Consider the following 15,347-nt stretch of genomic DNA (forward strand, 5'->3'; position numbering starts at 1 on the left):
GAGCCCTCGTGGAGCCAGCGCTCCGGCTGCTGGGCGCGCAACAGCTGTCCTGGGAGGCAGGGGTTTGCACGGCAGTGCTTCTGTGTCGACAGAGGCTGTGCTGCAGCTCCCTGCCAGGCCCATGTCCTTCCTAGCTGTGAGAACACTAACCTGCCTGGGCTTCACCTGTGGAAGCCACCGCTAACTAGCAGTCGGAGGCGGCGTTGTTTCTAAGACAGGCAGGCAGCTCCGGCAGGAGCAGCCGCTAAGCACAAGGGCGGCCAACCACACAAAGCCTGCTTCTCAACCACTCGCAGGAAATCGGCTCACAGTTGCTCCCCATTCTTCAATGCTGATCCTGCCACTTTACTGAAAATCAGATTATTAACGTTTAAAAAACGTATGGGAACCATGCAAAGACATCCACGCCCCTCAGTTGCTGCCGCTCCAGCACCTGGCTCCGAAGTCTGTGCAGAGGGCGAGGCTCCCGTAGCGCCCGAGAGGGCCTTGCACACTCCCCGTGGAGGGAACAAAGCTACTCCGCACGTGGATTTTCCAGCGCGCCGCCCACTTCACCAGGCAGCCTCTGCGCTTCATCCTGCCCGCGTGACAGGTGTACTCTGTGCTGTCAGGAAACTGCAGGGCTTTGAGTATAAACTGAAAACAGCAAAACTATGTTCTCATCTCAGAGGCCCCTTCCTTCTCACCCCGAGGTCACCTGGGCCCGGAGACACAGCACCCACCGTGCAGGAGCCTGGAAGATGTTTGAGCGACGAGAAAAAAACCAGAACATGTTACCGCCTCTAAAATGAGGAAATGGCAGGATCAAAATTAAATGTCCGTGAAGTGTATCATCATGTCAATTTTGTTAGTTGTTACACATAGTTTAAAACACTCACATCTAGGAACTAAGTACGGGTTACGTTTTCTCACTTTGCCACAACTCCTCAGTGAACACAACGAATTCATAAAAATCACTGTCAATTCGGTGAGTTACTCATAAGCAAAGGACTCTGAAGCAACGGTCACCATTCCTATCGTCTGTGCAGCCGTGAGGCCCAGCAGCAGGCTAGGCAGCCCGGTTCGCGTGTCTGTGCGGACGCCTGGTCCACGGTCCACGGCCCCCGGCTGTGCGCGCAGCAGCTGAGGACGCTCCGAAGACACAGCGCAGGACCAGCACGGGGCCGCCACCTGCCCGGGCCACCGCCTCCTCAGAAGATAAAAGACCTACTCCAAGCACCTCTGCGCTCTCCAACCCAAACCCGGCTGAGCCCCGACGCAGCAGCGGCAGAGCCTCTGGAAGGAGCTGCCGGCCTGCTCCGCCGTCCTCAGGAAGGCTCCCGAGTGAAACTATCCCAATTGTTTTCATCATGAGTCTTTGCTTTAGTTGACACAGCTTCGCACTAGCACCCATCGCGCCAGTGGGGGCCGCCTTGCCTCAGGCAAGGAAGCCCTTGGCTTCCGAGCGCCCGACGGGGTCCTCTACCCCGGCACAGGGAGGGGCGAGGCGGCGCTGCGGGCGACACAGGCCCTCTCAAGGGTCACGCGGCGGCCGACGACTCCAGCCCACCCAGGGTCCTCAGAGCTCGTGTCTCCCCCGGGGGCTGCTGCATCGCGGCTGGGGGCCCGGTCCGCCCCCACAGCGCAGGGGAGCCTGGCCGGTTGCGGGGCCGCTCGAGGGCTCGCAGTGCCTGCAGGGCCTGGACCCCCACCCTGCCACCCGCGGCCCGGCCCTGCGCCCCCAGGAGAGTAAGTGGGAGGAGGCGCGGGACCGTCCAGAGCCTGCTCGGGGACCGGCGCGCAGCGGAGCCCCGAGAAGCGCGGCTCGGCCGGCCCGGGGTCTGCAGGGCGGAGCGGGGCCCGCAGCAGCGCCTGGACGCCACGGCCTCCCACGGGAGCGCCCACCTGTCGCCGCGGGGCGGGGCTGGGGCAGGCCCCTCCCATCCCCTCCCTGCAGCCCGGATGCGGGCCCTGACCCCGCGCACTGACCTCTGACCCGGCTGTCAGGTCCCGCGGGCACGGATGGCGCCGGGGCAGGGATGCGCCCGCAGTGCGCACCGCCCGGCCCGCGCCTCCAGCAGCCGCAGCGCCTCCACACTGCGCATGCCCGGCCGGCCCGGCGCGGCTGGAACCAGATCCAGCCGGCTGGACCGTGACGCCAGCGCGCCTGCGGGGACTGGACCTCGGCGCGGGGGTGGGAGAGCCGGGGCGGGGCCTCGGCGCTGAGAGGGCGGGGGTGGACCCTGCTGCAGCCCCACTGCTCCTCCGACAAGGCTCTCTGGCCGCCCGGGCCTCCGGTCCACCTGCGCGAACTGCGGGGAGGGCGCACCGCCCCGCGCAGGGCCCCTGCCAGCTGCACGTACTTGCCTCTGACCGCCCCCACCCAGCCCCTATCGTCCCCCTACTTCCCTCATCTCCCCCATCTGCCTCCATTATCCTCTCATCTCCCCCAATCTGCCCCCATAGACCCATCTCCCCCAGTCTGTCCCCATCTCCCCTAGTCTGCCGCCATCTGTCCCTATCGCTCCCCCAATCTGACTCCATGCCCCCCATCTCCTCCAGTCTACCCCCATCTTCCCAGTCTGCCATCTCCCCAATCTGCCCCATCTCTCCCCAGTCTGACTCCATGTCCCCCCATCTCCCCTACCCAGGCCCTGCAGGCAGAGGCCTAGCCCTCCCATGGCATCCACGTGTCCAGCAAAGGGGAGGTGCTCAATACCGGCTGGCTGAATACATGGATGAGTCACGCAGCCTTTTCCTCACCACACAGAGGGCGTCTAGATCTCTTCTGGCTTGTGTGTTCCCTGCCCTGGGACTAAGACTGCAGATCAGTTTTTTTGCTTGTTTGTTTTTGGAGATAGGGTCTTGCTCTGTCGCCCAGGCCAGAGTGCAGTGGCACCATTGTAGCTCACTGCAGCCTTAACTTCCTGGGCTCAAGTGATTTTCCCACCTTGGCCTTCCGAGTAGCTGGGACCACAGGAGTGCACCACTGTGTCCAGCTAATTTTTTAATTTTTTGTAGAGACAGGGTCTCACTACGTTGCCCAGGCTGTTCACGAACTCCTGGGCCCAAGTGATCTTCCTGCCTCGGCCTCCCAAAGTACGGGGATTACAGGTGCACCACCATGCCCAGCCTAATTTTTAATTTTTGGAGAGATGGTGTCTATGTTGCCTGGCATAGGAGGCTGGAACTCCTGGACTCATGTGATCCTCCTGCCTTGGCCTCCTAAAGCACTGACTGGGATTACAAGCATGCACCACGGTGCCTGCCTTGCAGATCAATTTTATGGTGCGAGGGAGCCGCACTGGCCACCCGGAGCACAGTGAGCCCGGAGGCTGGGCCGGTTCCAGGGCGAGGAGAGGCTTAGACTCCCTCCCAAGGCGTCAGGGTCCAGGACACACTGTGCTCTGGTCACGGGGCCTGCTCTGGAGGCCACCCCCGCCTGGGGAGATGGTGTGGGCACTCCAGTCCCCCGCTGAATAAGGATCTGCAAGGCCGGAGTCAGGCCTGGGGCTGGCTGTTTTCCTCCTAGCTGTTTCACCATCTCCAGGCCTGTTCCCATGCAGAGGCCTGCTCCGTGGTGGCAGCGGGGCAGGCAAGGGTGGACTGGAGGCCTCCTGGAGCTGGTGGACACGAGGAGGCCAGGAAGGGATGTCCTGCCCACTGCCTGCAGCCGCTATGCAGCAGTGCTTCCGATTTAGTGTCTCTGCCACTGGTCTCCGCACCCCACTTTCAGAGAAGGAAGTGTGTGCTCAGTCACCGGTTTCATGGGAGGGACTCAATTCTGGGCCTTCTGAGCCCCAGTGGCCTTGTGTGCTGACTCCCCAGTGTGTCCCCAGCATGAATGCGCCAGCCCACACAGTCACCTGCCTCCATGAATGCGCCAACCCCGCGCATCCACCTGTCTTCCCGAACGCGCCAACCCACGCATCCACCCGCCTCCATGAACGCGCCAATCCTGCTCATATGCCGTCTTCACCAGCGCACCAACTCGCACAGCCACCCGCCTCCACACCTGAGCCTGGGGACCAGGTTTCTTCTCCCCGTAGTTCTGTGCTGGTGGCTCTGGGCTGCTTTGGGAGACAAAGACAAGAGCAGGAGCGGGAGAAGCTGGCCTGGCAGTGGGGTGCAGTCCCCCGGGCTGGGCCACTAGCCCCACAGGGATGGGGACGTGGTGCCGGCTGAGGACCCGTGGCCCCCAAGGGCTTCACTCCACTCCATCTCACGCTTCCAGCTACCCTGCTCTTTGCAATTCACAGAGGGGGAACCAAGCCCAGCAAAGGTGGACACATACCAGCTGCTACGCCTTCCTAGGTTCTGCCCAGTGACCACCTGTAGGGCTGTGCTGTCCCCTGACCCATGAAGGCACACATAGGCTTGTGGCTTTGGGCAGGCGGGGAGTCTCTCTCTCCCCGGGCAGGCGGGGACTCTCTCTCTCCCCGGGCAGGCGGGGACTCTCTCTCTCCCGGGGCAGGCGGGGACTCTCTCTCTCCCGGGGCAGGCGGGGACTCTCTCTCTCCCGGGGCAGGGGGGGGACTCTCTCTCTCCCGGGGCAGGCGGGGACTCTCTCTCTCCCGGGGCAGGTGGGGGACTCTCTCTCTCCCGGGGCAGAGGGGGGACTCTCTCTCTCCCGGGGCAGAGGGGGGACTCTCTCTCTCCCGGGGCAGGGGGGGGACTCTCTCTCTCCCGGGGCAGGGGGGGGACTCTCTCTCTCCCGGGGCAGGCGGGGACTCTCTCTCTCCCGGGGCAGGGGGAGACTCTCTCTCTCCCAGGGCAGGGGGGGGACTCTCTGTCTCCCGGGGCAGGCGGGGACTCTCTCTCTCTCCCCAGGCAGGTGGGACTCTCTGGGCAGGTGGGGCTCTCTCTGGGCAGGTGCCGCCATGCCTGCTTTCCCACAGCCCACACCCCGGACCCCAACACAGAGCAGCAGGTGCAAGGCTGCTTACTGCACCGGCACATCCAACCACCCCCACAAACGCACCAGTCCATGCATCCACCCAGGCTGAGCTAAGGGCCCCTTGTACCTAGTACAGTCTCAAGGGTGGAGTGGCCAGGAGGGAGCCCTCCCACTGCCTTGGCTTGAAGCATCAGTGGCCAGTGGTCCACACTGAGACCCTAGAGTCCCCTCCCCCAGCAGGTCGGCAGGTCCTGGTCAGGAGGAGGGGCCAAGAGGAAAGGAAGGACCCCCAGATAGCTGGTGAACTGCTTCCGTACACGGGATGCTGTTCCACACGCTACATATCTGGACAGAACAAGACAAAGATGCGTGCCCATTGAGAGGCTATCCTGAGGCTGTAATAATACTGAGGAGAAAAATTAAGGGTAGGCTGTTTTTCTGAGATTTAAAATGGTTGGGGGAGGAAGGAAGTCAGCGAAACAGCACCACAGGCGGCTCCTGGGCAGAGACCAGAGACCTGCAGGGAGGGCAGAGTGGTCCGGGGGGGCAGAGACCTGCAGGGAGGGCAGAGTGGTCCGGGGGGGCAGAGACCTGCAGGGAGGGCAGAGACCTGCAGGGAGGGCAGAGTGGTCCAGGTGCGGGGAGCGGCCAGCAAGCACCACCCGGGGAACGGGCCGAGAGTGCAGGGTGGCTGCGAGGACATGCCGAGGGGGTGAGAGCAACCTGGTCACCAAACCTTCCCCAGGTAATAAGAATTCGCCTTCGAAACCCGGGCCCAGGCACCCTAAGACCATGTGGAGCATTCTGAGTCGTTCAAGACAGACATAACTATGTCCGACACGGTCTTTTAATTAACCGCCCTGCTCAGGTGGCCAGTGGGCCCCACTTCCTGGACACACCACGCCCCAGAGAACGCAGGGTAGATGGGCCCCAGATCCAGAGAACTGCTCCCGGCCCACGGGGCTGCCCCAACACGTCCCTCGCACTCGGCCCGCCTGAAAATAAAGTCTCTGAAATGGAACCTGGGGCCGAGGATGAAGCCCCCCGCAGGTGGATCTGCTGTTGGCCAGAGCAGAGAAGGTGCCGTGGAGGCCTCGGCGAGGCTCCTGTCTGCCAAATCACTTTCGTGGCATCACGAGAATCCACTGCGGAGGTGTGAGGGCCAGGAGGCCCTGAGAAGTGGAGGCCCTGGCCCTAAGAGGCCACAGCCACCCACCCACACCACCAGGCACCCCCAGGTGACAGTGGCCCTCAGAGGCCGCAGCCACCCGCCCACACGGCCAGGCACCCCCAGGTGACACTGGCCCTCAGAGGCCGCAGCCACCCGCCCACACCGCCAGGCACCCCCAGGTGACAGTGGCCCTCAGAGGCCGCAGCCACCCGCCCACACTGCCAGGCACCCTCAGGTGACAGTGGTGCCCTTGGGCTGCTCCAGTCTGTCCATGACAGGCAGGGGCAGGAAAACCACCCAATCAGCAGGTCCCCGAGAGAAAACACGGGTCGGAGTCGCCAGAAAGCGCGATGCTAGGGTACTGCACGTATGTGGGCAGCGCCTCTGCCCCAAGCATCCTTCCTCCAGCCCAGTCACACTGTCAGCCTGACCAATCCTGCATGCTCCTCACTACCCTGCTGGGATACCCCCTCTCTGGGAAACCTGTGAGCCCCAGGTTGCTGGAGGGCCTCTCCTCTGTGCACTCGCGGTGCGGACCCAGGCCACGGACAGTCTCGGCAAGTCCGTTACACACTGAAAGAAGACCTACCACTACCTCGATACGAGGGAACACAGCCCAGCTCGGTCTGTGAAGCTAGTAGAACCCTGATACCAAAACCAGATGAAAACAAAACTACGGACTAATATCCCTTATAAATACAGACGCAAACATCCTACTCAGCAACATGGAAAAAGAGTCACACACCATGCATGACAAGTGGAGTTCACTCCAGAGGTGGAAGGCTCGCTCACTATTTAAAAATCCATTGGGCCGGGCGCAGTGGCTCACGCCTGTGATCCCAGCACTTTCGGAGGCTGAGGCGGGCGGATCACCTGAGGTCGGGAGTTCAAGACCAGCCTGACCAACACGGAGAAACCCCGTCTCAACTAAAAACACAAAAATTAGCCGGGTATGGTGGGTTATGCCTGTAATCCCAGCTGCTCGGGAAGCTGAGGTAGGAGAATCATTTGAACTTGGGAAGTGGAGGTTGCAGTGAGCCGAGATCATGCCATTTGCACTCCAGCCTGGGCAATAAGTGCGAAACTCCGTCTCAAAAAAAAAAAAAAAAACCATCGATATAATGCACCCTATCAACAGGTTACAGAAGAAATACGACGTGGTCACACCAACTGATGCAGGGGGCATGTGACGAAGTTCAAGACCCACGCGTGGTAAACACCCAGGAAATCGGTAACGGGGGTGCCTCCTGAGTGAGGTGAGGAGACACCCGGGAAATCGGCAACGGGGGTGCCTCCTGAGTGAGGTGAGGAGACACCCGGGAAATCGGCAACGGGGGTGCCTCCTGAGTGAGGTGAGGAGACACCCGGGAAATCGGCAACGGGGGTGCCTCCTGAGTGAGGTGAGGAGACACCCGGGAAATCGGCAACGGGGGTGCCTCCTGAGTGAGGTGAGGAGACACCCGGGAAATCGGCAACGGGGGTGCCTCCTGAGTGAGGTGAGGAGACACCCGGGAAATCGGCAACGGGGGTGCCTCCTGAGTGAGGTGAGGAGACACCCGGGAAATCGGCAACGGGGGTGCCTCCTGAGTGAGGTGAGGAGACACCCGGGAAATCGGCAACGGGGGTGCCTCCTGAGTGAGGTGAGGCGCATCTGCAGGTGCTCCTCCAAGGCCAGGAGCAGGGCAAGGGTGTCCACCCTCCCACTGTCCCCACTGCTATCCAGCATCAGGCTGGCCAGGGCCACAGGCAGGAAAAGGACCAGAAAGGAAGAAATATAACTCTCTGTATTTGCAAGTGGCATGACCGTTGATGCAGGAAATCTCAGAGAATCTACGAAATAAATCCTGGGACTGTGAGTGGGTTCAGAAGGCATGGGACCGCAGACAGTCAGGGAGCTGGCAATGGGCTCGCGGAAACTGGCATTCCCGTGCTACCACCACCTACGACTGCTCAGCAACAAGGAAATGCTTAGCTGTAAATTTAACAAAACCTGTATGGGACTTAAATGCTAAAAACCACAAAACACTGAAGAAACAAACTTTGAAGAATCCAAATAAATGGAGAGACACATTATGTTAATGGTCAGAACAGACAGCAGAGTCAAGACACAAATTCTCCCAAAATTGAGGTACATGTTTCATGCAACTCCTACCGTAAATTTCAGGGGGTTTTTTTTTGTAGGTAAAGACAAGATTATTCTAAAACGTATATGGAAAAGCAAAGTAACAAGGATAGCTAAAACAGCGCTGAAAAAGGATGACTAGAAGGAACTGCATGCCTGATTTCGGGACATCAGACAGCTGTGGTGCAGCACGGGCAGTGGGAGACACACAGAGGAACAGAGAACAGTGAACCCAGGAGGTGCCCCATGTTAGCAATGTGATTTTTTCAAAATTTTATTTTAGGTTTGGGGGTGCCTGTGCAGGTTTGTTATACAGGTAAACTTGTGTCATAGAGGTTTGTTGTATAGATTATTTAATCACCCAGGTACTGAGCCTAGTACCCAGTAGTTATTTTTCACCTACTCTCCCTTCTCCCACCCTCCACCCTCCTTTTCCTCCTCCCTCCTCCCACCTCCACCCTCAAATTCACTCCTGTGTCTGTTGTTCCCTTCTTTGTGCTCCTGAGTTCTCATCATTCAGCTCCCACTTATAGTGAGAACATGTGGTATTTGGTTTTCTGTTCCTGCCTTAGTTTGCTAAGGATAATGGCCTCCAGCTCCATCCATGTTCCCAGAAGACATGATCTCACTCTTTTTAATGGCTGCATAGTACTCCATGGTGTATATGTACCACATTTTCTTCATCCAATCTGCCATTGGTGGCATTTCGGCTGGCGTCATGTCTTTGCTATTGTGAACAGTGCTGGGCTGGTGTCATGTCTTTTCTATTGTGAACAGTGCTGGGCTGGTGTCATGTCTTTGCTACTGTGAACAGTGCCGGGCTGGTGTCATGTCTTTGCTACTGTGAACAGTGCCGGGCTGGTGTCATGTCTTTGCTACTGTGAACAGTGCCGGGCTGGTGTCATGTCTTTGCTACTGTGAACAGTGCCGGGCTGGTGTCATGTCTTTGCGACTGTGAACAGTGCCGGGCTGGTGTCATGTCTTTGCGACTGTGAACAGTGCCGGGCTGGTGTCATGTCTTTGCGACTGTGAACAGTGCCGGGCTGGTGTCATGTCTTTGCGACTGTGAACAGTGCCGGGCTGGTGTCATGTCTTTGCGACTGTGAACAGTGCCGGGCTGGTGTCATGTCTTTGCTATTGTGAACAGTGCCGGGCTGGTGTCATGTCTTTGCGACTGTGAACAGTGCCGGGCTGGTGTCATGTCTTTGCTACTGTGAACAGTGCCGGGCTGGTGTCATGTCTTTGCGACTGTGAACAGTGCTGGGCTGGTGTCATGTCTTTGCTACTGTGAACAGTGCTGGGCTGGTGTCATGTCTTTGCGACTGTGAACAGTGCTGGGCTGGTGTCATGTCTTTGCTACTGTGAACAGTGCTGGGCTGGTGTCATGTCTTTGCTATTGTGAACAGTGCTGGGCTGGTGTCATGTCTTTGCTACTGTGAACAGTGCTGGGCTGGGGTCATGTCTTTGCTACTGTGAACAGTGCTGGGCTGGTGTCATGTCTTTGCTACTGTGAACAGTGCTGGGCTGGGGTCATGTCTTTGCTACTGTGAACAGTGCTGGGCTGGGGTCATGTCTTTGCTACTGTGAACAGTGCTGGGCTGGGGTCATGTCTTTGCTACTGTGAACAGTGCTGGGCTGGGGTCATGTCTTTGCTACTGTGAACAGTGCTGGGCTGGGGTCATGTCTTTGCTACTGTGAACAGTGCTGGGCTGGGGTCATGTCTTTGCTACTGTGAACAGTGCTGGGCTGGTGTCATGTCTTTGCTACTGTGAACAGTGCTGGGCTGGTGTCATGTCTTTGCTACTGTGAACAGTGCTGGGCTGGTGTCATGTCTTTGCTACTGTGAACAGTGCTGGGCTGGTGTCATGTCTTTGCTACTGTGAACAGTGCTGGGCTGGTGTCATGTCTTTGTGACTGTGAACAGTGCTGGGCTGGTGTCATGTCTTTGTGACTGTGAACAGTGCTGGGCTGGTGTCATGTCTTTGCTATTGTGAACAGTGCTGGGCTGGTGTCATGTCTTTGCTATTGTGAACAGTGCTGGGCTGGTGTCATGTCTTTGCTATTGTGAACAGTGCTGGGCTGGTGTCATGTCTTTGCTACTGTGAACAGTGCTGGGCTGGTGTCATGTCTTTGCTACTGTGAACAGTGCTGGGCTGGTGTCATGTCTTTGTGACTGTGAACAGTGCTGGGCTGGTGTCATGTCTTTGCTATTGTGAACAGTGCTGGGCTGGTGTCATGTCTTTGTGACTGTGAACAGTGCTGGGCTGGTGTCGTGTCTTTGCTATTGTGAACAGTGCTAGGCTGGTGTCATGTCTTTGTGACTGTGAACAGTGCTGGGCTGGTGTCATGTCTTTGTGACTGTGAACAGTGCTGGGCTGGTGTCATGTCTTTGCTATTGTGAACAGTGCTAGGCTGGTGTCATGTCTTTGCTGTTGTAAACAGTGATAGGCTGGTGTCATGTCTTTGTGACTGAACAGTGCTGGGCTGGTGTCATGTCTTTGCGACTGTGAACAGTGCTGGGCTGGGGTCATGTCTTTGCGACTGTGAACACGGCTGCAGTGCACATTTGCATGCATGCATCTTTATGGTGGAAAGATTTATATTCCTCTGAGCGTAAACCCAGTAATGGAGCAATCTGATTTCTGACAAAGTTTGTAAAGGCAATTCCATGGGGACAGAAATCTTTTCAACAAATGCTGCTGGAACAACAGGATGTCCACAGGAAAACAATAAACCTCAAACCAAAGAAGATATACAGATGGCAAATAAGCATGGGGCCAGAAGCGCGACATCCTTTGACGTGAGGGAGCGCCCATGAAAATAGCAGTGAGGCACCGCACACCTGTCACGATAGCCCAAATCCAGATGCCGACATCACCAAATGCGGGTGAGGATGTGGAGCAACAGGAACGCACTCATCGCTGTGGGAAGTGACTGCAAAATGGCACAGTCACTTGGAAGTCAGTTGGTGGTTTCTTACCAAAGTAGGCAAAATCCTGCCACAGGATTCAGCAAATGTGCCCCTTGGTATTCACCCACATGAACTCAAAATTTAGCTTCACATGAAACCTGCACACAGATATTTCGAGCAGTTTTATTCATAACTGCCACAGATTGGAAGCAACCAAGATGCCCTTCAGTAGGGGACTGGATAACTGTAGTCCATCCAGACAGCACAAGAAAGGCTCTGTCATGCCGTGAAAAGACGTGAGCAAGTTTAACAGCATTCTGCGAAGTGACAGGTGCCGGCTGAAAAGGCTGCACGCTGTGGGGTCCCACCGCATGACATTCTGGAACAGGTAGCACCATGGAGCCAGGAAAGGGTTCCGTGGTGGTCAGTGGTGGTGGGGAGGGAGGGATGAATGGGTGGTGCACAGGGCCCTTTTGGGGCAGTGAAGCTGCTGCGTGTGGTGCTGTAACAGTGGATGCACAGTGGATATTCATTTATCAAAACCCACAGAGCATGCCATACCAAGAGGGGCCCCCCATAAGCTGCGGACTTTGGGCGGTCGTGGTATGGCCATGCAGGGTTCGGGTGGTCGTGGTGTGGCCGTGCAGGGCTCAGGTGCTCGTGGTGTGGCCGTGCAGGGCTCCGGTGCTCGTGCTGTGGCCGTGCAGGGCTCGGGTGCTCGTGGTGTGGCCGTGTAGGGTTCAGGTGCTCGTGGCATGGCCGTGTAGGGCTCGGGTGCTCGTGGTGTGGCCGTGTAGGGTTCGGGTGCTCGTGGTGTGGCCGTGTAGGGTCATCATTGTTGTAAATGCACTATTCAGGGTGCAGGGTGTTGATAATGGGGGAGGCCGTGCATGTGTGTCAGGAGGGTGTACATGCAAACTCCATCTGCTCAATTTTGCTGTGAACCTAATATTACTCTTTAAAAAAAGTCTATTAAAAAAAAATCCAGGCTGGGCATGCTGGCACATACCTGTATTCCCAGCTGCTTGGGAGGCTGAGGTGGGAGGATTGCTTGAGGCCAGGAGTTTGAGACCAGCCTGGGCAACATAGTGAGACCCCCCATCTCTGCAAAAAAAACTTTAAAAATTAGACAAGCATGGTGGCACGCACCTGTACTCCCAGGTGCTCAGGAGGCTGAGGAGTGAGGATTGCTTGAGCCTGGGAGTTCAAGGCTACAGTGAGCTATGATTGCACTACTGCATTCCAGCCTGCATGACAGAGTGAGACCCTGTCTCAAAAACAAAAAACAAAACCAAAACAACAACCTAAACCTCACAAAAAATGAACTCAAATGGATCATCTATTTAAATGTCAAATGTAAAACTATAAAACTTTGATAAGAAAATGTAGGAGAAAATCTTTGGGACCTGGGAGTCATTGAGGAATTCTTAACCATGACACCAAAAGCAGATCCTTAAAATTAAAAAGAACAAAAAAAAAGGATAAATTACACTTCACCAAAATTAAAAAGAAAACAGCCTTTTCTCTGCAAAACCCTCATTAAGAGGATGTAAGAGATAAGCTATGGACTGGGACAAAATATTTACAAACCACACATACACAAAAGCCTAGCGTCCAGAACACACAAACAACGAGAAGGCGCAGCTCGGAGCAGGGCTGGGAGGATGAGCAAAGGCAGACGTGCCGGCTGCAGCCACGCTCCATGAGTGAGTGACTGCTGCATGCCGGGCCTCCAGCTGACAGTGCCTCCCGGGGTCAACCCGAGGCCAGAGGCTTGGCAGTATGCTGGAGACCCATCCTGGGCACCTCCCACGCTCCCTGTGGGAACAGCTGCTTCTGCACAACATGGAAAAGGTCCAGGCTGGAAGCTGTGCAGACGGAATTTAGGAAGAGGGAATGGAGAGAGTGCAGGAGAGGGAGGGAGGCCCCTGCACGGCGAGGTGGTGGCCACATGCTCCAGAAGAGGACTTGGGCTCCGCACTGCAGGGAACAGGACCTGGTCTCCGCGCTGCGGGGAAGGGGACCTGGGCTGCGCGGTGCGGGGAAGGGGACCTGGGCTGCGCGGTGCGGGGAAGGGGACCTGGGCTGCGCGCTGCGGGGAAGGGGACCTGGGCTGCGCGCTGCGGGGAAGGGGACCTGGGCTGCGCGCTGCGGGGAAGGGGACCTGGGCTCCGCGCTGCGGGGAAGGGGACCTGGGCTCCGCGCTGCGGGGAACGGGACCTGGGCTCCGCGCTGCGGGGAAGGGGACCTGGGCTCCGCGCTGCGGGGAACGGGACCTGGGCTCCGCGCTCCGGGGAAGGGGACCTGGGCTGCGCGCTGCGGGGAAGGGGACCTGGGCTCCGCGCTGCGGGGAACGGGACCTGGGCTCCGCGCTGCGGGGAAGGGGACCTGGGCTCCGCGCTGCGGGGAACGGGACCTGGGCTCCGCGCTCCGGGGAAGGGGACCTGGGCTCCGCGCTCCGGGGAAGGGGACCTGGGCTCCGCGCTGCGGGGAACGGGACCTGGGCTCCGTGCTGCGGGGAACGGGACCTGGGCTCTGCCGAGGGACTCCACAATTCCTTACTGATGTTACTGCCGTTTATGGGGGCTCTGAACAACACCACGTTTTACTAGCACATGCACAGAGTGTCAGATGATGACATGCTGTCCCACTTATGCTAAGGCTCACTCCCATTTTATCATCTGTAACGTCAGGGTGCGCCTTATAATCAACAGGCCACAAAGAGAGTCACAAGCCATACTCACAAGAACTAGGAAGTTCGTTGCAAAATACTCCTTGTCCTTGATCAGCACGGCACACGCTATCAGACTCACTCTGCCAACACAATCACTAGAGCAGGTTCATCTCCGAGGGGAACGCCAGCCAGCTTTTCCCACCACTCCCCGCCCCCCCGAGAAAGCCCACGTGCAAACAGACCCAGGCCAGCTGGGCCCCTGTCTCCAGCTCCTGAGCAGCAGCCCCGGATCCCTGGGTGGCGTGCAGCTGACCTTCCCGACCGCCACTCAGAATAACCAAGAAAGCCTGCCGACCCGCCTGAATGCGGCAGGGGAAGGGGAAGGGCGGCCCCAACATCTCCGTGAGACACGCGGCTGCATCACAGCAGCCTCGGCAGTGCGCGGGGCTGCAGAATCAGGTGCACAACTAGGGCACCCCCCCACCCGCAACACACACGGCACACAACCACAGAGGCACGGCCCCAGGCCAGGAGCACACAACTGCCCTCAAATGCCCTCAGCAGCCACGGCACACAGCCACAAACACATGACCCCAGGCCAGGAGCACACAACTGCCCTCAAACACCCTCAGCAGCCACACAGGGGAGGCCACGTCCACGTGACTTCAAACATCAACACTAGACTAGGGTGCAACCGCGAAGCTGAGTCAGGGCCACACACCCCCCACGCCCCAATCTGTGCCCACCCTTCCCCCCACCAACTGAGTCTTGTACAGGGGCTGGCCAGGACCCTTGGATACGCAGCTGCAGCCTCTGGAGAGTGTTTACACCCCCAGCTACGAGTACTTATTGTGGTTCAGGTGGAGGGTGGCTCCCTCTGACAATCTCCCCAGGACACACACGAGCTTTCTGCCATTCTCCCTGGCAGGACTGGCCTGCTTGGCACAGGAAGTCTCTGCAGATAAGGCGGTCTGCAGTGACCTGAAAGCTCAGTGGCTCAGAGGAAGCTAACCTCCAGCATTCCCCAGCCACAGAGCACCCCTGTGGGTAGGACCCACAGAGCCTGGCATTACAGGGACCAGACAGCACGGTGCATACTCTGACCAGGGATTCTGAGGTCTTGGGCCATTTATACCATGGAGATAACGAAGCTTACTCTTAGGCGGGCTGCTAGGAGGGCCCAAAGTCCCAAACCCTGATCTAAAAAGCCAGAATACCCCTGGGTTCAAATCCTGGCTCCACGGCCTGCAGTGTGACCTGGGGTAAGTTGCTTAAGTTTTCACAATTAAATTTAAAATGCATGGCCGGGCACAGTGGCTCACATCTGTAATCCCAGCACTTTGGGAAGCCCAGGCAGGCGGATCACTTGAGGTTAGGAGTTCGAGACCAGCCGGACCAACATGGTGAAACCCCATCTCTACTAAAAAAAAAAAAAAAATTAGCTGGGCGTGGTGGCACGCACCTGTAATCCCAGCTACTCAGGAGGCTGAGGCTGCAGTAAGCCAAGATCGTGTCATTGCACTCCAGCCTGGGCAACATGACAGAAACTCTGTCTTTAAAAATATATATATTAAAATGCACATGGTGACCTAT

General features: G+C 57.8%; 1 protein-coding gene across 9 annotated transcripts in view; it reads right to left on the minus strand.

Moving 5' to 3' along the window:
• C6H7orf50 (chromosome 6 C7orf50 homolog) overlaps positions 1–15,347 on the minus strand; it is a 151,707-nt gene that overhangs the window by 36,824 nt on the left and 99,536 nt on the right. The window contains exon 1 of one of the 9 annotated variants that reach the window (XM_063815141.1): positions 4,274–4,396. The exons of the other annotated variants lie outside the window; for them this stretch is intronic. The gene's annotated coding sequence lies outside the window, so the exon portion shown is untranslated. Of the gene's footprint in view, positions 1–4,273; positions 4,397–15,347 lie in introns of those variants that run through there. 9 annotated transcript variants of the gene reach the window in all.

Source organism: Pan troglodytes, chromosome 6 (genome assembly GCF_028858775.2).
Source record: "Pan troglodytes isolate AG18354 chromosome 6, NHGRI_mPanTro3-v2.0_pri, whole genome shotgun sequence".
NCBI classification, from domain to species: domain Eukaryota; kingdom Metazoa; phylum Chordata; class Mammalia; order Primates; family Hominidae; genus Pan; species Pan troglodytes.